Here is a 21,812-nt window from a genome sequence, read left to right as displayed (position 1 = left end):
AAACTTAAATTAAATTCTTAAATTCTTAAATTCTTAAATTCTTAAATTCTTAAATTATTAAATTATTAAATTCTTAAATTCTTAAATTCTTAAATTCCTAAATCCTCAAATTCTTAAATTCGTAGTTTCTGAAATTCTTAAGTTCTTAAATTAATACATTTTTGTTAAGTAATTGAATCCTTAAATTTTGGACCTTTAAAAAAAAGAACTGCTGAATTCTTAATTTCTGTACCTTTTACAAAATGAAAAACTGCAGAATTCTAAAATTCTTAAATGCCACAATTATTGTCACCATTACAGAAAATCCGACTTTGGAACATTTTTGGACTCATATTTTAGGTAAGAGAAATTGTGAGATGAAAATAATACAAATTTCGTGTTTCGATTTTTCTGTGTGACACTTTGGCTAGGATCATCGAGTACGAACTGTATTTAAATTTCTATATCCCTAGATTCATGAATTCTGTTTATTTGTTTTAGTATTTCAATTTAAATTTCATTTAGTTTTTATATCTCAATTTCTAAATGGTTAAATTTCTATTTTTGGGATGGGATAAAATTTAGAGTTTTGCCTTCTGATTTCTTATTAAACATTCAAGGGGGAGCAAAATCTGACGTTTGAACAAACATTTAATGTTTGCTTCAGTCAGCAAAAATTTGTTCGGCGATGAGTTAGTGATTTCTGAGCTTTGAACCGAAAATCAGGACTTTTTTTTTCTTTTTTGGTTTTCTGAATACCATGATTTTCAAAACACCAAAAAGCTAAAATTGTATTTATTGAACCACTGTCAAAGCAGAACTTTATCCATGTACCGCTTCGATGTTGTCCACCTGATTTCGGACATTCACCATTCACCTGTGACATTTCGGACGTTCACCATTCGAACGCCATTTTTGCTTAAAAAGCTGGATAGGTTCAAATTCGAATTAAAAAAAAATGCAAATATTTGGTAGTAGCTTACCTGCAGTTATGTAAAGTATAAATAAATGTATAAAGCATTTAGCATAGCATAGCATTGGTGTCTACCCGTAGTTGCTACTCTGTTATTGACCAGGACCTCCAAGAATTGCTCTGTGGACCACAGATGAAGAGAGTAGGAACCAATCATCACCACTTCGTAAGTTTCAAATGTCCCTATCATGCTAGCCAATCACAGCGCCGGCTGGTAAGACACGGGTAAGTGGATAGGAATTTTAGACCGATACTTGAGTGATGAAGACTAGAGAGCCTATATGGAGAGGCGAAATGTCACTCTCAGGGTTCCAATCGAAATGTCAAATCGGGGTTCCAATCGAGCAACAAGGTCACGTAAGAACAAGGTCGGAATAAATTTAAAATCATTTTGACAAAAAAACGAGTTTTATAACAACCAAAAGTATTGTAAAACTGTTGTTGATAATAATCTGATAGTTTTTGTTATGTTTGTGCTTGTTCGGTGCAAGAAAAGTGCCAGCACCAAAGAAAAACTACAAGTTTTTCAACCTTAAATTTGAATGACTTTGAGTGTTTGAAATTTCTCCCAGAACATTTCATTTCCCTATGTAGGTCCCTAATGAAGACCGCTAAATCGGCTGTGTCTTCGACAAAGTATCACGTGAGATTTGAGGGTGTTAGTAAGATGGGTGTGAAGCCAGGATTCACCGTGGTAAGTGATGCGGCCGGTCAAATCCTTAATTCTTCGTATGTTCTTGGATTCATTTTGGAATTTTTTCAAATCGGTTCACCAAGCTTTTTGTGGTGAATTCTGGTCGTGTTGAAGTTTAATATTCGACTAACAATTATGCAACCAGTAAGTGTCCTTGAATTCTACTTGCATTCAATATTGCATGTCCTGTTCTTAGGTACACCGATTCCAATCAAGTTTCGCGGATTCTTATAGCATTTTCTTAATCCTTCTAGTCAACTAAGCCTCGATGGTCTGGTGGTTAGCATTTTTGTCTGCTGACCCAAAGGACGGGGGTTCGAACCCCGCCGCGAGCTAATGAATTTTTCGATCATATTCAAGTGTTCAGAATTCCTTCTTTCCATAATAGGCTATCGATAGGAGCAGATGGGAATCGAACCCAGAACCTTCCGCGCTTACAAAGCGAACAGTGTAACCATTTAGCCATGCCTAACCCTATAAATAAATGTATAAAGCATTTCTAGCAAAACATTGTAATAGAGCCGAAGCCGGAGTGTAAACAAAGAGTCTATCCTGTTCGTTCCTTATGTAAACATCAACTGAGCGTGAGCAGGATATTACAATATTTTTTTTGATGTTGCGATACTCTTAGCTTAAAAAAAAGAATAATTATTGAGATTTAAATTAGACATTAAGTTGATTTTAATCTTTTTTTGTTTTAGTTCATTTTCAGAGTTTTTTTTTTCGAATAGGTCCTATAAAAATAACTCGGATTAGATTTTTTAAAACGTAAAAGCCATCGGCAAAAAAGCCCTTTTTGCATCGGTATTCGACCTAATCACGATAAACCAACTTCAAAAATAATTGTTCATATACACGTCCTTGAAGTCCTCTAAACTGAACCAAAAACAAATATTTTTTATATCTAGCAAAAAACGAAAATTAGTGTCGGAGGTCACGGTGGCTCTTACAGCTTTTTGAAAACTCCCGAGATATAAAAGACACTAGTTTATAGGACCTTTTTTTAAAAAAAAAATAAATAATCTATATAGATTTGAAAATAAACTCTTTCTTATACCTTCCATGATCTCATGGGCAAACCGTTAGTTCAACCATTTTTCCAGCACTTGTCGTATTTATCAAACTTGGCAAGCCTCGTTTGGTATGATTTGAAGCATTGGGATTCTAATTTTTCTCGAAATTAAAATTAAAAATAAAAGTTTAAATCGTATACAGTAGAACACTGCTAGTTCGACTCATGTCAATCGTTAGTTGTTAGTTTGACAGTTACATTGACAGCCACTAGCCAGTGACCAAGACCTACAATCTGGCATCCCGTCCGGATCGCACTCACCAACTCACAACTCACCGTTCATGTTCGCCGTCGTCGTCGATTCTCTCCCGCGGTGGGTTGTGTCTCCTCATCTCGCGCTGTGCTCCGTCCCCATCGCAAACTCCGGACAGTTCACACACCATCATCATCGAAGCCACCACCAGAAGAAGAGAGTTGGACATTTTTCAAAGTCGTCGGTCGTCGGTCTGGGGGCAGAAAAGAAAAATCTGTGGACGTTTCTTTTTTTTTGTGTGCGCGTTAACAATTGACCCACCCCGCGGTAGCAGGTTCCGTCGACGCGAAAAGAAACGCGGTCCGGAGTGTGTCGTTTGGTCGGTGCCGTCGCGGTCCAGTCGGATTCGGTTCGGGGGGGTGGACGTGCCCACGACGACAGAGTTAGGGGGAGAAGGGGAGGAGTGGTCGTCCCATTTCTGCGAAATTTCCGACCTCCTCCGGAATTTGTCGTGTTGGCCGCGACCGCGGAGTGATTGTGGAGGCCACGGTCCAGGAAAAATGGTCCAAGATTGACGGGGCCACACGGGGATTGTTTGTGGGTGTGTGTGAAGATTTCTTTGGTGTGACGGAATTTGCGTGCCACTTCCGGTGGAATTCAAACTCGGTGTGGTCTCGGGTTTGTGGGGTTGGCCACCGGAGTTGGTGCCCGGCTCTGAAGTCGACATTTTGACGGAGACCCGCGCGGACGAAGCCACGAATTCATGGACGACAAAAAGTGCCAACAGCAGCAGAAACTGGAGTTGTTGTAAATATGCCCCTGGAGGAGGAGGCCAATACAGCAGCAGCAGTCGCGATGAAGATGGCTGGAATTTGTCCGCTGCGGACGCCAAATCGGCCGTAAACGTCAGGAACGCCTGCTAGCCGAAATCAAAGGTGAATAAAACGTCAGATTCGTCAACGCCTACTGAGGCCAAAGCGGTCCCAATAGGGAAAATTTCGAAAACAATGTTTCCAACATTTGGTAAAATTAGGCTACATCTTGAAAATTGTACAACCATCAAAGAGGAGTGTATAAAAGAAGAAAAAAAAAAAGACTCAGAGAGGGAGAGAGAGAGGAAAGTATAAGATCATGGTACCAAAATCAACAGTGTGCGTGTGTGCCTGCCCTGGCTCTTGGTGAGGCTGTGAAAGTGATTCCAGACACAAATCTGGACTCACATACACTCTCAAGGAGACAACAACCCAACCAGCCGCTTAATCTACGCGGTGGTGGCGGCGGTGGCCACGACGAACCTACCCCGCGCATATTACTGATAGGATCAACCAGAAATACCAGAAAATTGCTTTGCGCGAATGGAAAGTGGTCGCCGAAGACGATTTGCTGCTGCTCGCTGCCATCATGGCCGCACGGAACCACTCACACACGGGCCAGGCTAGGGGACCTGTTTGCAATCGTCTGGCTAGTTTATGTTTTGCAACAAACATTGCTGGCCGAGCACTTGTTGAATGGGAATAATGACGGCAGAGGGCAATCTTGGAATTGTTCCAAATGGGCAACTGAATATGGCTTGAGCGGATTGGGGAGTCTCTTGAACTTGACCGGGTAAAATCTGGAACCATAAGTTCAAAATTTACGATACTCGAATATCTGCAGAGTGCTAAATATTTGAGACATCAAAAATAAATAAATAATAAGTTAAATTATGAACCAACATTTTACGGGATTCAAACTGACGACCTTTAGATTGTGAAAAATAAGACAATGATTTTTTTGTGATCCTATTATCCGCAGTAAAATTTTTCCAAGGCTTCCTGATAACCGGGACAGAACTGTATAAAAAAACAATTTCTTAAAAATATTGCTGATTGAATAACCGGTATAACACTGGATTCCAGGATTCTATTTGGCAGGCTTAAAGTAAACAAACAAACAAAGAAAAATCACTTGAATTTTGTTTACCGAGTGCCGATTATGTTTAGTATGATTTAATGCTTTTTCATTTGAAGTTATTTCTTATTTCCCAATTTTAAATATTTTAAGAAGTTCACAATTTTGAATTAGAAAGCTCCAATTTACACAAATTTAACAAGGTTGTTTGTGAAACTTTAATCGTTATCGAATCATGATAATTTTATCGGAGAAAATCGACGATAACTCCTTAATTTAAATTTTTAAAAGCTTGAAGGAAACCGACTTACTATTTACCAGTTAAGCATATCATTTCCATTAAAATTATGCGTTTTTTGACTTCCCAGCAAAAAGTTACTGTAACATCTATATTTCATTAAAATAACAAACCATTTTAATAATATTGTACGTGCATTAGTAAAACAAGTTAAAGTTTGTTTGCATTTGTAATAAAACATTGTTCTTTATAAGGACCTTGCAAAGTTCATTTTTTTTAAATTTGTATTTGAAATGTTTGAATTTACAATTCTGGAGTTTGTTTTGAAAAGGTCCAATAAACCAAATTTTCAGTTTTTGCTTTTTGGGTGTTTTTTAATACCCCTGACTCAAGGCGGTTTCAAAAACACCCAAAAAGCAAAAACTGAAAATTTAGTTTATTGGACCTTTTCAAAAAAAAAAAAAAAACTCCAGAATTGGTAAAACCAACATTCGACGTGATCGTGCTATTTTGTCGCATGTGCATTTTGGGCTGAAGGCCGTAGAAGGTGTCCTTCACTCTTTGGGCAATAACTGTCAATGATGGTTTTGAATTCTGGGTCCAGAAATAGTAAATTGAAATAGAAAAATACTGATACATTCTGAATCAAGATTTGAATGTTTTGTCTAAAACAAACATGGCCGCCAAATGGCCGATCGGGAATGATGCCTTTCAGAGCCTTAATCGAGTTTCCTTGCCTTTCCTTCGGACCATCACAGATCTCCAAAACTTGATTTCAGTCCTAAGATGTTCAACAAAACCCCCCAAAATTCCATCGCATCGCGCTATCTTGACACACGTTGTATATGCGACAAATCGCCAAAAATAACTTTAGTCAAAGGCAGGGTGGCCACTCAAGTCGCGAAATCGGGAAAGTCGGGAAAAAGTCGGGAATTTGCCAAAATCCGCCAAAAATCGGGGAAAAGACAGGAATTTGTGATTTTTTGTCAAAAAGTCGGGAATCCCAAGCATACTTGTATGAAAATTATTTTCTATCTAAAAATCCTAATAATTGGACCATCTGACACACAGATTTCATAATATTTTTTTCTATAAATCAAAAGGTTTCAAATATATTTGGTTAATTAAACAAGAGATAACATCTCACTAAAACAACCCGTCCGTGTGGATCAATTGATTCTAGATAAAGCTTGATTTTCAGTTATCGGTAAACTTTTATATTGAATAAAATTCAATCGTTGTTCGTTTTGAATAAAAAAAAAAACTTGTTTTACTTTTTGATGAAATTGCAAAATAAAACCCAGAAATTTTTATTTAAGTCATTGCAAACATGTTTAAATCATTTCAATATATTTTTTTTTTTAGATTAAAATCTTATCCAACCGAATTTTTCATTGAATAACATTAAAATAGTTGAATACAGACAGCTAGATAAATCAACATTTTAATTATAAGTATTGTTAAGCTTTCGATTATTTTTCAAAGACTTATTGTTTATGTTCCTACTCTGAATCAAAATAATGAGAACTAAGTTTCTGATGTTATGAATATTTTCAATGTTTTGTTCTTCAGATAAGAAATGCTTATTATTTGACTTTCTGAAAAAGTCGATAATTTGAAATTGTAATTTGAGTGGTCACCCTGCAAAGGGTTATACCTCATTTTGCATAATGGACATTTGGCATAACGGGTTTTCAAGAAGGACGTTTGGCATAATAGATCCAAGACATCAGGGACGTTTGGCATAATGGACATTTGGCATAATGGACGTTTGGCATAACTCGTTCAAAAACCATCAAGGACGTTTGGCATAATTATTACTGTGTTTTTTGTTTGTTTTGTTTTTATAAGTATTTCTCATTTTTACAAAGTAAGATTTTTTGAAAATTTTCGATCAAAATCTTTTTTTTTTCGATACAATTTTTGTTTTTGTCAGATCTTAGATTTTTTGAAAACTAATTATTGCAAAACAACTGAACTAGTGTAAAATGCATTTTAAAACACTTTTTTCATTTAAATGTAAAGAATATGGCTTGTTATTTAAATTTTTATATTTTTTTTATTTTTTGCCCCCCCCCCCCCCCTTGACCTCGGCCAGGGCCGAGGGACAAAAACTTTTTTAAATATTTGCATCGGCCTAAGAGATTATAATTTGTTTCGAAAATTTAGTTATCTCTATATTTTTTCCACAATAGTTAATTGTTTCCTTTTTGAATAATTCACAATAAAGCATTTTAATGAAGTCTTCATACTTTTATTTAAAATTTAGTTTAAAGAAGGAAATATCTCTTGTTAGCTTTATATTTTTCCTCTTTTAATATAATTAGCATTTTTATTTTTTATGAAATTTTCCCTTCTTTAATATGAATTTCAACTTAAAGATGAGAAAAACCCTTCAAATCTTCGACAATGAAGACAATTTTGCTTTTCTTTATATTTTGCAATTAAGTTTTTTTTTTTTGCAATTTTTCCATCTTTTTTTATATTCAACTTAAAGAAGGGAAATTCTCTTATAGATGTTCTCTTTAAACATTTCTATCACTTCTGCAATTTTTTCTCTGTTGGTTTATTTTTTCGCAATATAATTGTTTACGCAAGTTCCCTTCTTTTATTTATTCAAAACCAATCTTAAAGACGGGACAATTAAAAAATAAATAAATGCTGATCAAATTATTTTTTTTTAATAGATGTAGGTAAAAACATAAAAAAATAATGCAATTGTCAAACATTGAAAGAGTGGCAAAATGTTAATCTTTAAAGAGACTTTTCCTTCTATAAATTGATTTTTATATAAAAGAAGGGAAAGTTTCATAAGCAAACTCAATTTTCAAATATTCAAAAAGTATTTTTTTTAGAGATGTTCCCTTCTAAAATTGGAAATTAAAATAAAAGAAGGGAAAAATTCATAACAACTCATTTGCCAAATATTTAAAGAAAGAAAAAAATTATATTCATTAGGTTGAATATTAAAGAAGAGAAAATTGCATTAAAAAACAATAATTGCAAAATATTGAAAAAAAAAAACAAAATGCACAGCTTTTGAATGATTTTGCCTTCTTTATGTTTTCAAATAAAAGAAGTGAAAATTGCTTTAAAAAACTTATAGCATTTCTTTTAAGAAAAGCAAAATGCAGATACATTATTTAGGTTGAATTTAAAAAAAGAAGGGAAAGGGAAAATAGTAAAAAATCTTTATTGCAAAATATTTAAAGGCTGGCAAAACTTACATCACTTTGTTAAGTTGAATTTAAAATAAAAGAAAGAAAAATTTTATACAAAAAAATAGCAGCAAAGTATTTTAAAAAAGAAATATCTTGATATTATATAAACTATTTTTAAATACATTTTTAAGTAAATTTATGCAAAATTGCATTTTAATGCATTTGATATTCAAAAAAGGGGAAAAATTACATCTTTTGGGAGAAAATGACAAAGATACTTGATTTCTTGAAAAAAAAAATCATCTTTTCAAGTAAAATTATCTGTTTAGTTAGAAAATAGGAAAAAAGCTTTACATTATTATTCTTCACAAAAAATAAATACTTTATACTTTATAAAAAATAAATACAAAAAAAGCTAGCAATAATTATGCCAAACGTGCTTGATGATTTTTAAACGAGTTATGCCAAACGTCCATTATGCCAAACGTCCCTGATGTCTTGGACCAATTATGCCAAACGTCCATTATGCCAAAGGTCCTTCTTGAAAACCTGTTCTGCCAAATGTCCAATATGCCAAATGGGGTACACCCATTGAATTTTCATTTGATTAAAATTACAGCCAAGTGATATACAATTGTATTGAGATTTAGAAAATTTAGAAATTACTCCAACCAACGTGGTTCTGCCGCTGGCAATCACCGTGGAAATCCATTGACGTTTGCATATAATGTTGTAATTTCTTCTGTTCCTGTGTATAGTTTTCTTCCGAGCGAAAGGTGGTGGCCACAAATGGCTGTGTGATATCAAGGCAAACGCGCCGCCGTCACCGGGCAGCTCAAATTTCGCCCCCTCGCCAGATTGTGGAAACTTCAACACTGTTTGTCCAGCAGCAAGCTTGTCTTGGCGTATTGAAAACCGCGTGCTTTGGTATGACCATTCCCGGTTCGGTTTGATTTTTTTGTTTGTTTTTGATTTTTTCGATTAATTTTTGACAGAAGTATAAAACATTTCGATTTGTTTTTTTATAAGATTCAAAATACAACACACATCATGTGTTTAACAACACACATTCGTTCACGACTACCCACTCGCAGTCCTCTCCGGTTGAACTCTTCGGTGAGCATGGAGAACATGATCCATCGAGCGGACACGCACATTTCCGCACGTCGTCGCCGACACGCACACACCAGAAACTGATCATTGTCCAATAAGAACAGCAACAACAACATAAACCAAAACGAAAATAAGTGAATGAACAAGAAGAAAGCTGCTGGCGGGGAAAGGCCGTGTCTCCCTTCATTGATTGATGCAATGGAACTTATCATATTATGCCTTCCTTTCCATGGAAATATATGTTTGAGAACCTGGAATAATAAATACATATTGGTTAATTTTAAGGGTATTGTCTCAAGCGTTCCATATTTTTCCTAACACTTACACAAATTTCCAATATCAAGCCCAATTTTTTAGATTTTTAAGCGTTGCAAAACTCACGGGAAACGGGAAATTCTCAACATATTTCTCGGAAAATTTCTGGAATTCTGAAATACATTGAAATTGAAAAAATGTGCGGATCATTTTTTATCAATTAATGGCGAATCTTATTTACAAAACAATTTTTTCTGTACATCATTGGTGTTAAACAGTTAAGAGCGAGTCCACGAGCAAAGCATGCCCATCTCGCATCGACCACACCAATCTGCCTGAAATTTTCAAGGTTTTTTTGCATATAAAAAACAAGCATCTAGCCAAAATATGAGCACTCAACGGGAAGTGGGGCAAATCGGGATACCAAGTTTGAAGGTTTGAAAAACGTCAAAAATCTTTAAAAAGGTGTAACTTGGGCAAAAATTATTTTAATTTCAAAATTCAAAATACATCTAAAAGGGCTTCAAAAATGCAACAAAATGCAGGGTGAAGCATCCCAATTTGTTAAATCTAAAGGGAGTTATTGGCCTTTAAGTGAAAAAATGTACAATTTTCAAACTTCAAAAATTAAGTGTTCCATCCAGATATCAACTCGATTTGACCTACAGCTTGTAGAGCAGTGGTTCTCAACCTTTTTCGTTTCATTCTCCCCTTGACTAATGTTCAGGATCTTCAATCCCTTCCTTGAATAAAAAAAAAATCAAATATCATAATCTTAGATTCAATATTTAGCACAAGATTAAAATTATCATTTAAAATCAAAAAAATAAAAAATAAAATAAAATAAAACATTAATTTTCAGTTTGTGAAATAAACTCAACATTTTTTTTCCAAATATAGTTTAATTATGCTGAAATAGTGTGAGGAATTATAAAAGTATAATTTGAGAATAATTCGATTAATTGTGGGAAAAAAACTTAAATCAACTGCTTATATTTATAAAGGTACAAAATCTCATAAATTTTTTAGCGATTAGTTCAAAAACATATCTTAAATATTTTTATGAAATAACTGTTCCCGTTTGAAAGAATGCTCATCGTTTTATTCAATGAAAACCATTTTTTTTTTAATTTTTTCACAAATATTCTATGCTAAATTCAACTGAATTTTACTGAAATTAATCCGGATTGTTAGTTGATCTTAAAATAAGTATAAAAATCTAACTGTTTAAGTTTGATATTTGAAATCTTAAAAATTAAACAATTTGATTACAATCAATACTCCTTACAGAATCCTAGGGTCTCGTTATTGAATCAATGCAATATGGTGAAAAAATTGAAAAAAAATGAAATAGTAAGGATGACGCAAATTACACAAACATTGGAAAATCTAGTTATCAAAATGAGAAATAAATATTAACAAAAAAAAATATTATTATTTTTTCAAAGAACTGTTAATAAATAGAAGTGTGCACAAATAATCTCTTTAAACTTTACACTTAACTGTAAATTTATGGAAAACTTGAAAATCAAGATTTGCTATTGTTTAAAATACAATCAAAAGTCGAAAAAAAAATTAACAAACCTTTTCTATTTAACATCAAAACAACTTTTGTATAGAAGATTAAAATATCCTCAAAAAAACATTTTTAGTGTTGATAAATCCTTCCCAACCAATTTTTAACCCTCTACAACCAAACCCCGCCTTTAGACGGGCTTCGATCTAAAAAATCGCCAAAAATCAATTTTCCAACCGATTTTTGATCTTTAAAATGCGTTGGAAAGAAGAACTCTTAAAATTTTAGAAAATTTCAGGGTTGGAAGTTTTACTTGTTTTATGTGACTTTGCCAATGTTTTTAAAAATGTCATTTTTTTAGGGGTCAACTTTGGCTGTGTTTTTTACTAACATTTCCTATATTTTCAGTAAAAAGAAGTATACAGTAATTTTTATAGTGTCCCAGACTGTGCCTCTACGCATTTTTTGCAATTTAAATGATGATGCTGCCATTCTATAGCACAAAATGTGAAAAACATGCAAAAAATTGAAAAAGTGACGGTAAAAACGTGAAAAAAATTAGATAGGCAAAATGTAATTATATTAGGTGGTAGAATAGGCCAAATACTACCAAAAACAAACATAAACTAAACAAGATAAATGCAAATTAAAATACTAAAAATAAAACAAGAAAAACATAAAACAAGAGAAGTAAAGTTTTTCGTAGAACGAAAGTTACTCAAAATGACCTCCTGAACAAGGGAAAAATAAATATTTTCGAAAAAAAAAATTTGGGCGGTAGAGGGTTAAAAGCAGTGTCAGACATGGATTTTTTTTTTTGCAATCGCGTTTAAAGGTATTGGATTTATATTGCATCCTCATTCCCCCCTAAGAATGACCAAATTCCTCCCCAGGGAGGAATTCCTCACCGGTTGAGAAACACTGTTGTAGAGGATATCTGGGACTACCATCTGAGACTGAGAACGCGTTGGGTAAGGCAGTTTAACATATTAAATAGATACTTTTTCTTTTAGTGATTTTTGTGTTTGTAAATTTTTGCTCGGGGGACCCCTTAAATCAGGGGTGACCAAAGTATGGCCCGCGGGCCAAACGTGGCCCGCGACGTGATATTTTGTGTGCCCGTGGACCCATTTTGAATGATCATGTAAAATGGCCCGTTGACCACTTGTTAAGTGATTCTATACTTTTTCAAAATTAAGGATTATTTTAAACTTTTATATGCTAATCTTTTTTTAATTTATGTTATTTTTTTTTATTTTTAAATTCATCATCCCGGTACGAGAATCGAACTCACGACCTCTGGATTGGAAACCCAGCACGCCGCTAGTCGAAACCCATCCCCTACCGGTCAGTATTCCCAGTGAGTAGAATTACTCTTTGAAGGGATCTGACTTTGCCGAGCCAGACAGGAATCGAACCCATCACCTTCCGCTCACAAGGCGAAACCCGTAACCTCACGGCCACGGAAGCTCGGCGAAAAAAAGTTATGATTCATCAATATTTTGATCCCCACTTTTGGATACAAATAATTTGTTCAAACAATTCTATAATTAAAACAATTTCACACGTTTCAATGTGCGTGAAATTAGCAAATATCGTCAAAACTTTCTTCAAACATTTTTGGAAATATTAAAAAAAAAGTTCAAGTTTGACTTAGGTTGAATTCTGTAATAGTTGTAAAAATATTAGTTTTCTTCATTAATTTGCAAGTCATAATGAAAAACGTGGAAATCGGAGTATCAAGTTTGTTGCAAATATTTTACAAAGCTTTTGTTGATCAACCCACCCCTCCCCCATTATTTAAAAATGACTCAAAAACCCAGGAGCAAAAATATATTTTCAAAAAAAAAAAAAATCAAAATTTTAAAAAATAAATATAATTTAAGTGCAATCAGCTGAAATTAAGTAAATATGCATTCCTTTGCATTTAGAATCATTTGAGCATAATATTTTTTTCTCAAAAATGTTTTTTTTGTCGAACCTTTTTTTTGCTGAAAATAATGATTGCAGTTAAACTATACGGAAGCTTAAAACTTGTTTTTTCATTGAAATGGTGAAATTTTGGCTCTTAACGATTTTTCATTAGCCTCACTTAACTTATAGATAAAATTACGCCTTTAGATAAATTGTTCAACATGTGATGTCACCATTTTCGAAATATTATTATTTTACATTGATTTTTTTCAAATAACAGAAATTAAATCATGTAAATTAAAATAAAGTAATTTAAATTTTTAAATAACTATTCGGCCCGCAAGCTCATTTGAGTTTCAAATTTGGCCCGGTCTTTGAGCACCCCTGCCTTAAATCAAAATTTCACAATAGAAACATGCAAAAAATATGTATATTCATCTATCTTAACCCTTTAAAAAATTAAAGTTAAATAAAATGAAGAAGCTATCATTTTCTGGTGACATCAAGTATCCTTGGAAACAAACTTGATTTTCAATAAATGTGATTCGAAAATTAATTTTTTATTTTTATTTTTTAATGGATTAAAATTGATGAAAATAAACTTTTGTATGTATGTTTCTATTGTGAAATTGTCTTAGGAATACGAATATGATAAAATTATTATCGGAAAATTTGATCTAAGGGGTCTCCCGAGAATAGAATCATTAAAAGATAAAGCGTCAATTTAATATGTTAAACTACCTTACCCAAAGCGTTCTCAGTCTCAGATGGTAGTTCCAGATGTCCCCTACAAGCTGCAGGTCGAATCGAGTTGATACCTGGATGGAACACTTTTTTATTTGAGTTTGAAAATTGTGCATTTTTTCATTAAAAGGCCAAAAACTCTCTTTAGAGTTAACCAATTGGAATGCTTCTGTCTGCATTTTGAAGCCTTTTCAGGTGCATTTTGAATTTTGAAATTTAATTTATTTTTCTGTCCAAGTTACAGCCTTTTTAAGATTTTTGATGTTTTTGAATCTTTAAAATTTGTGTTCCGATTTGCCCCACTTCCCGTTGACCTAGAGAGCTCATATTTTGGCCAGAACGAGAGGATAGTCGTCACGAAAAGAAACGTGAGGAAAGTGCTATTTTGCGAGAGTATAGTCCTCTCGCGTGTTCATTCGTTCATTCGAACAGTTCATCCTATTGAGTGGCTTATATGGACAAATGACCGCCACTTAGCCACCGAACCATGATGGCCCATACGGCAAAGGCACGGTTCAATATGCCGAAGGTCTTGGGTTCGAGTCTCGGTACCGGTACTTTTTGTTTTGATAGATGAACTTTTTTTGAAGATGAACCCATGAGTAAAGTACTCTCGGTAATTTCGGGATTTATCCTCTCAGTCCGCACACAGTACCATTTTACTACCGAATCGTGCTCTTTATCCTCTCGTATGCCGATGTCCAGTTCTGGGTGTACAAATAACCCCTGAAAATATCAGGCAGATTGGTGAGGTCCAAACGACGTCCCATTCAAAGGGGTTTGCCCAGTTTGTGGACTCGCTCTTAAAAAAATAAATTTCTGCTAAAATTAGGGGAATTTATCATTTTTTAGAAATATTTCATATAATTTCACAAGTAAAGCATAAATGCTCAAATGAAACCACCACGCCACACCCCATTTTTTTTTGATACACATTGTGCTCAATGAATTTCTCAGCTCGCGCACTAACTTTCTTCCACCGAAAAGTGGCTTTCTAGTGATGCGCGTCGGCTTTGCTTTGTAATCTCTCTGCTATTGAACGTGCGCGCGAATCTATCGCGGGTACCGGAGCATCAACATCAACCAGACCAGACTTTGAACGCAAAGTGGTGTACGGAAAAGTTGGCGAATCTGTTGTTCACGTGGTTTGTTCGTTGCTTTACATCGCGAAAGTAGGCTGCAATATGGGTCAGTTCCGGAGGAATCGCAGCCAAAATATCTATATGAATCTATAAGGCATTTCTTTTGCGACTGCAGAAAAAAAACTCCCTGGAAGATCACTAATAAACGCCCACCGGGTGATTTTCCCAGAATCTAAAATCCTCGAGATTGAGTTTGGAATTCGGGCCAAGGACCAATTCAGCGAAGCAGATTTCGCTTTCCATCGCGCGGGCGCACAGCTCAGCCAAAACTTCAAACTCCGTGGACCACCACCGATGAGTCATCAACTGCACCGTCAGCGAGACTCCATCGCATCGCCGAGGTCTAGTTCGTTTTCGTTTTTTGTTTGCCTTCCTTTTGGTCGAGTTGGTTGGTTGGATTTCAATTTGGACGAGACGCTCTCGATGTTCGCAGTTTTATAAAGAGGTCTCTTGGTGGAAGGAGGATGATCAGAGCAGCTCAGGCTGTGCCGAACAACCAGCTCAACTTCTCGAGATAGCTGTCGGCACTTGCGCCGTTGAAACGCGGAGATGTCTTCAGAAAGCTTGTGGTATTATAGTTTTGAGTCTCACGGAGATTTTGGACAGACTTGCTGTCTCGAAGTCAATTAACAATTTTTTCGAAAACATTGTATTTCGATTTATTCAAGAACTTTGAACACGTGGCTTGGATTGCTGTTAGAATTGCCGATACAATATGATTGCGGTGGTTATTTTTTAGGCAGTTATCTTGTTTGTTTGAATAACGGGGTTTCCCAATATGTTTAAACAAAAAGTCCTATCTGCATTGGAAACCCATAGGTGATTTTAAAAATTGCTGTATTATTGAATTTCAGTTTTACCCTTTGATTTGTTTTGCCTTGCTGACGATTTTTTTAATTCTATCTAGCCGATACGTGTCTTTGTTTTTTGACTTGGACGAGACGTGACGTTGAGACAGGTTAACCAGATATGTGAGACTTTTGTGTTTTTTTTTATAAACCAAAACTCTCCAACACGATTGTCTTCTGGCGTGTCTGGTCGTGTCGTTCCGTTTGTCTCCTATGAGTATGTTTTGACTTGGATTACTTTTAAGAGCGAGTCCACGAACAAAGCATACCCATCTCGCATCGACCTCACCAATCCGCCTGAAATTTTCAGGGGTGGTTTGTACATACAAAAATTAGCATCTGGCCAAAATGTGAGCACTCTAGGTCAACGGGAAGTGGGGTAAATCGGAAGACAAAGTTTGAAGGTTTAAAAACGGCAAAAATCTTTAAAAATGCTATAACTTAGGCATAAATCAATTTAATTTCAAAATTCAAAATGCATCTGAAAAGGCTTGAAAAATGCAACAAAATGCAAGGTAGAGCATCCCAATTCGTTAAATCTAAAGCGAGTTATTGGCATTTTTGTGAAAAAATAGCACAATTTTCAAACTCAGATAAAAAACTGTTCCATCCAAGTATCAACTCAATTCGTCAACCATCTTAGACTGTGAACGCTTTGGGTAAGGAGCAGTTCTTTAGGATTTCGGTCATTCGATTTTTTTTTGTATTTTTTAATCCGACTGAAACTTTTTTGGTGCCTTCGGTATGCCCAAAGAAGCCATTTTGCATCATTAGTTTGTCCATATAATTTTCCATACAAATTTCGCAGCTGTCCATATAAAAATGATGTATGAAAATTCAAAAATCTGTATCTTTTGAAGGAATTTTTTGATCGATTTGGTGTCTTCGGCAAAGTTTTAGGTATGGATACGGACTACACTGGAAAAAAATGATACACGGTAAAAAAAATTGATGATTTTTTTATTTAACTTTTTATCACTAAAACTTGTTTGGCAAAAAAACACTATTTTTAATTTTTTTTTATTTTTTGATATGTTTTAGAGGACATCAAATGCCAACTTTTCAGAAATTTCCAGGTTGTGCAAAAAATCATTGACCGAGTTATGAATTTTTTAATCAATACTTATTTTTTCAAAAAATCGAAATATTGGTCGCAAAATTCTTTCAACTTCATTTTTCGATGTAAAATCAAATTTGCAATCAAAAAGTACTTTAGTGAAATTTTGATAAAGTGCACCGTTTTCAAGTTAAATCAATTTTTAGGGGACTTTTTTGAAAATAGTCGATGTTTTTCATTTTTTTAAATTAGTGCACATGTTTGCACACTTTTAGGAAAAAATATTTTTGAAAAGCTGAGAAAATTCTCTATATTTTGCTTTTCGGACTTTGTTGATACGACCTTTAGTTGCTGAGATATTGCAATGCAAAGGTTTAAAAACAGGAAAATTGATGTTTTCTAAGTCTCACCCAAACAGCCCACACCATTTTTCAATGTCGATATCTCAGCAACTAATGGTCCGATTTTCAATGTTAATATATGAAACATTTGTGAAATTTTTCGATCTTTTCGAAAACAATATTTTCAAAATTTTCAAATCAAGACTTACATCTCAAAAAGGCCAAACATTCAATATTACGCCCTTTTAAAATGCAACTAAAGGTCGTATCAACAAAGTCCAAAGAAGCAAAATATAGAGAATTTTCTCAACTTTTAAAAAAAAATTTCAAAAATGTGCAAACATGTGCACTAATTTAAAAAAATTAAAAACTGCGACTATTTTCAAAAAAGTCACCTAAATATGGATTTAACTTGAAAACGGTGCACTTTATCAAAATTTTACTTAAGTACTTTTTGAATGCAAATTTAATTTTACATCGAAAAATGAAGTTGAAAAGATTTTGCGACCAATATTTCGATTTTTAGAAAAAAAAAATCAGTATTGATTAAAAAATTCATAACTCGGTCAATGATTTTTTGCACAACCTGGAAATTTCTGAAAAGTTGGCATTTGATGTCCTCTAAAACATATCAAAAAATAAAAAAAAAATAAAAATAGTGTTTTTTTGCAAATCAAGTTTTAGTGATAAAAAGTTAAATAAAAAAATCATCAATTTTTTTTACCGTGTATCATTTTTTCCAGTGTAGTCCGTATCCATACATACAACTTTGTCGAAGACACCAAATCGATCAAAAAATTCCTTCAAAAGATACAGATTTTTGAATTTTCATACATCATTTTTATATGGACAGCTGCGAAATTTGTATGGAAAATTATATGGACAAACTAATGATGCAAAATGGCTTCTTTGGGCATACCTAAGGCTACCAACTCTTGCTGAGCAGCAAATCCGTATACTTTTCCGACATCGCACCATGGTATAACAAAAAATGTCAAGGAATTATTTAGATAAATTTGGAATTAGGGAATTAGAAATATTTTTGTTAAACGTTCAAAAGTTTACGAAATATCAAGTTTGCTTTTACGAATAATATTGTTGTCAGTGTTTTCACGAAAACATTTCTAGAGCTTTTATTGGAAAGGTCCTATAAATACAAGCATAACACAAGGTTTTCACAAGCTGTAGAAAGCCTTTTGATCTTTTATTTGATAAATATGTTTTTCAAGGAAGTTGAAAAGAACAATTATAAATAATCAAGATTGAACTGAGGAAAACCCGGAAAACGATGCAAGTTATCCTTTTAATATCAAACTGAAAGTTAAACAAAAATGTCTAATTAGCAAAAGCTTTGACCCAATTAAAAAAACTATTAATAATTTGTTAAAATTCCGTACAAATCCGTACTATGCGAAAAATTCCGTACAAAAATTCCGGCCTGTTTAAAATCCGCGGAGAGGGTCGAAAATCCGTACGGTAAGGAAAAAATCCGTACAGTTGGTAGCCTTAGGCATACCGAAGGCACCAAAAAAGTTTTAGTCGGATTAAAAAATACAAAAAAAATCGAATGACCGAAATCTGAGAGAACTGCTCTACATTGGAATTCAACTAATATTAAAAATGATTTTAAACGCAGGAAAATGCATTTAAAATAGTTTTCAGTTGATTAGACTACTATTTCCTAAATTTTTCGGACCGATTTTGAGAAGAAGGTGGCTACATAATCTTTTAAAAATATTTGCAATCGCATCACACCGGAGTAATTTCGCAAATATTTCAATGATTTTCAATTTTGTTTTTTTTTTATTTGGATGAAAAATTGCCCAATTATTTCTTTTGTCAAAAGAAGCAATTTTGCATCATTAGTTTTTGCATACAAGTCTCTATACAATTTTGCGAGCTGGTCATAGAAATGGGCATAGCATATTCGAACAGAAGGGATTTTCTGATCGATTTTGTGTCCGCAAAGCTGTAGGATGTGATTCAAACGTTCAGAAAAAAATAGTTTACATGGAATTTTAAGTGCCTTTTTTTATTTCACTATTTTTTCCAAATGTAGAAAATATGGCATAGATTTCAACCGATGTAAAAAAAGTGATGGTACTGTAAAACCGTTCTTATTTTGCTGAAGATTTGAACATTTTAACTTTACGCAGTTGACCTGGCTGCTTTAACGTTTGTGATGTTTCAATGCAATCTATTGCAATGGGGCACTGCACATGTTAATAATGACAAGAGGATGCTAGGTGTTAATCAACCTAAGGCATTGTCCAGGATGCCCTCGAAAGACTGGCTGCGCTAGGGTTAGATTAGATTAGATTAGAAGATTTGAACATTTCTGGAGTTTTTTTTTTGAAAAGGTCCAATAAACCAAATTTTCATTTTTTGCCTTTTGGGTGTTTTTTAATACCCCTGACTCAAGGTGGTTTCAAAAACACCCAAAAAGCAAAAACTGGAAATTTGGTTTATTGGACCTTTTCAAAAAAAACTTCAGATTTTCTCCTCAATATGTGGAGTATTAATAATATAATAAATCATATAATTGATCCAAAAACTTTTTATTTAATTAATCCAAAACCAGTTGTCAGAACTGTATGGAGACAATTATGGATAAATTTATGAAAAAATGTTTTTTTTTTTTTTAATTTGGAAGACCTTTTTTGTTTAAAAAAAAAACACACACAAAACACAACACATTTTCGACATTCGGAAAGAATTGCTTTGTTTTCTTTTTTTTGTGCTTCTGGCCAAAAACGAAAATTCATTTCAGTTTGGGTTGCGGTTGTTAAAAGTCTGTAATAAAATTGCAAAACAACGCCAACGTATCTCGAAATTCATATTCCCACGTATGTGGGGAGCATAAGGGTAAAATTCGAACTGAACTTTGAAGTTAGATTTCCCACTCTCAGTCGTATATAAGTAAAGTAAGTCAAAGCAAGTAAGTTTATTTTACTGCAACGTTTCCACCGGCTGTTTATTCTTCTTCAGGGAGTTAAATCATACTTCTTTTTGCTAGGAACGCAACTTTTGAGGAACGGTTCATTCCACCCCAGCTGTCCCTCAAATCAGTTCAGGGAAGGTGGAGGGTATATTTTTAGCGTGCACCACGGCGGCGACGACGAAGTGGTGGCGTTGTCTCATTAATGTCCAACAGCTGCCGTAGGTGTCGAATTTTGACCGATCCCAGAAAGAGAAAGAAATGCCACTAAAAGACGTTGACGGGGGCCCTCTCGTCGCTGCCGTCGCGTCAATAGACCACCTTTACGATGCGAGTTTGAGCACACGCTTATTTCGTCATGAAAACACTAAATAGCGTGAAATATTTTTCTAACAAATTTACTCACCAAACCATTAACTTTTTTTAGAAAATATAGCTCAAAAATCAGAAAATTACTGGAAAATCAAATCAAACAAATCTTTCATAACTAAAATTTATATTCAACGTAAAATAAAATAAACAGGGCACCAAGACCAAGCATTGTCTTCTGGAATTCATTACCAGTATCTACCAAATCGTGTACCACTATTGGGAGTTAAGCAGAGCAACAAAAAAACAGCAAGAAGCTTAAACAAAAACCACCTCAAAAAAAAAAAAAAAAACATCATGCTAACATTTTAAAAGACATAAAGTGTTACGTTACCTAATTGAATAAATAAATAAATAAATTTAAAATTATAAAATATTTGGCTGATTTTTTTTCTCAAAAGTTTGCTTTAAAAAAATTACAATGGTGCAATTAAAAACGAATCGAGAATTTTGTGGATGACGAAAAAGCAATAACGACGTAATTTTGGCTTGTGTGCGGTAAATGTTGCAATGCGTAAAAAACAAAGTTTCCGCCTGAAATGTGATTCGCGGCGTTAATGGAAAATAACTCGAAGAGCAGCGCCAATCAGCTGGCTGCCAAGGATGACACCGGACGGCGGAAAAGTTGAAAGAAGTGCGCGATATGTAACAACCGAAGACGGGGGAAAAAATACTCGTGAAAATGACCATCTCGCACGTAGCAAGTAAACAAACTAGTACGGGGATGTCACATTTCGTGATAAGTCAGAAATTCTGATTTAACTCTAAAAGGTGTGTGAAATTATTCGTTTTGTAATTACTTCAAACATTGTTTCTTAATTGTCTAACACTTAAACCTCCAATAATTTCAAACTTTGATTTTTTTAATATTTCATGCCTCTCCGCTGCTAACATGTTCTTGTAGTATATTGGCAACCCAAAGTGCTACGGTTCAAATCTCGCGGTGTACATTTTTATGAGCTAAAAATAGATCGACTTCTTTTTTTGCAGCGCCTCAGACAAATTTGTCAGCGGATTTGGCTGCCCAAGTTTGGGTGCACAAACATTTTTCAAATTGTCAATCACTCTGTGTGCAAACGACTCTAGCAGCCAGATGTGCAGTTGCTTTGCCCAGAAGCTGCCAATGGCAGACAGCCACTTCCAAACCCACCCGATAAGCTGCAGCAGCAGCAGCAGCAGCAAGTCCGGAAGTGTTGTTTGGGTGGCCAGTTGAGACTAGTTTTTCCTCGTCAACGACCGAGACGACGGTTGGCAGAGTGCCAACTGCAACTGAGAGAGTGGAGAGATGTTTTGTATTCTGATTTGATGATGATCAGGGTGAAGAAGTGGTCCGGGACTGTTGGATATAAGTATGGTTGGCAATCGGTTTAGTATA

General features: G+C 34.3%; 1 protein-coding gene across 4 annotated transcripts in view; it reads left to right on the top strand.

Annotated features, from left to right (window-relative positions):
- Window positions 1–3,034: 3,034 nt before the first annotated feature.
- The window catches only part of LOC6041213 (unconventional myosin-IXb), a 121,402-nt gene continuing 102,624 nt past the window's right edge, over window positions 3,035–21,812 (top strand). For 2 of the 4 annotated variants that reach the window (XM_038265031.1, XM_038265032.1), the window contains exon 1: window positions 3,036–3,846. The gene's annotated coding sequence lies outside the window, so the exon portion shown is untranslated. Of the gene's footprint in view, window positions 3,847–21,812 lie in introns of all 4 variants that reach the window. The other 2 variants (XM_038265030.1, XM_038265033.1) reach the window with 2 other exon arrangements.

This window comes from Culex quinquefasciatus, chromosome 3 (assembly GCF_015732765.1).
Source record: "Culex quinquefasciatus strain JHB chromosome 3, VPISU_Cqui_1.0_pri_paternal, whole genome shotgun sequence".
Lineage (NCBI taxonomy): Eukaryota > Metazoa > Arthropoda > Insecta > Diptera > Culicidae > Culex > Culex quinquefasciatus.
This window is presented reverse-complemented; position numbering and strand designations above follow the sequence as displayed.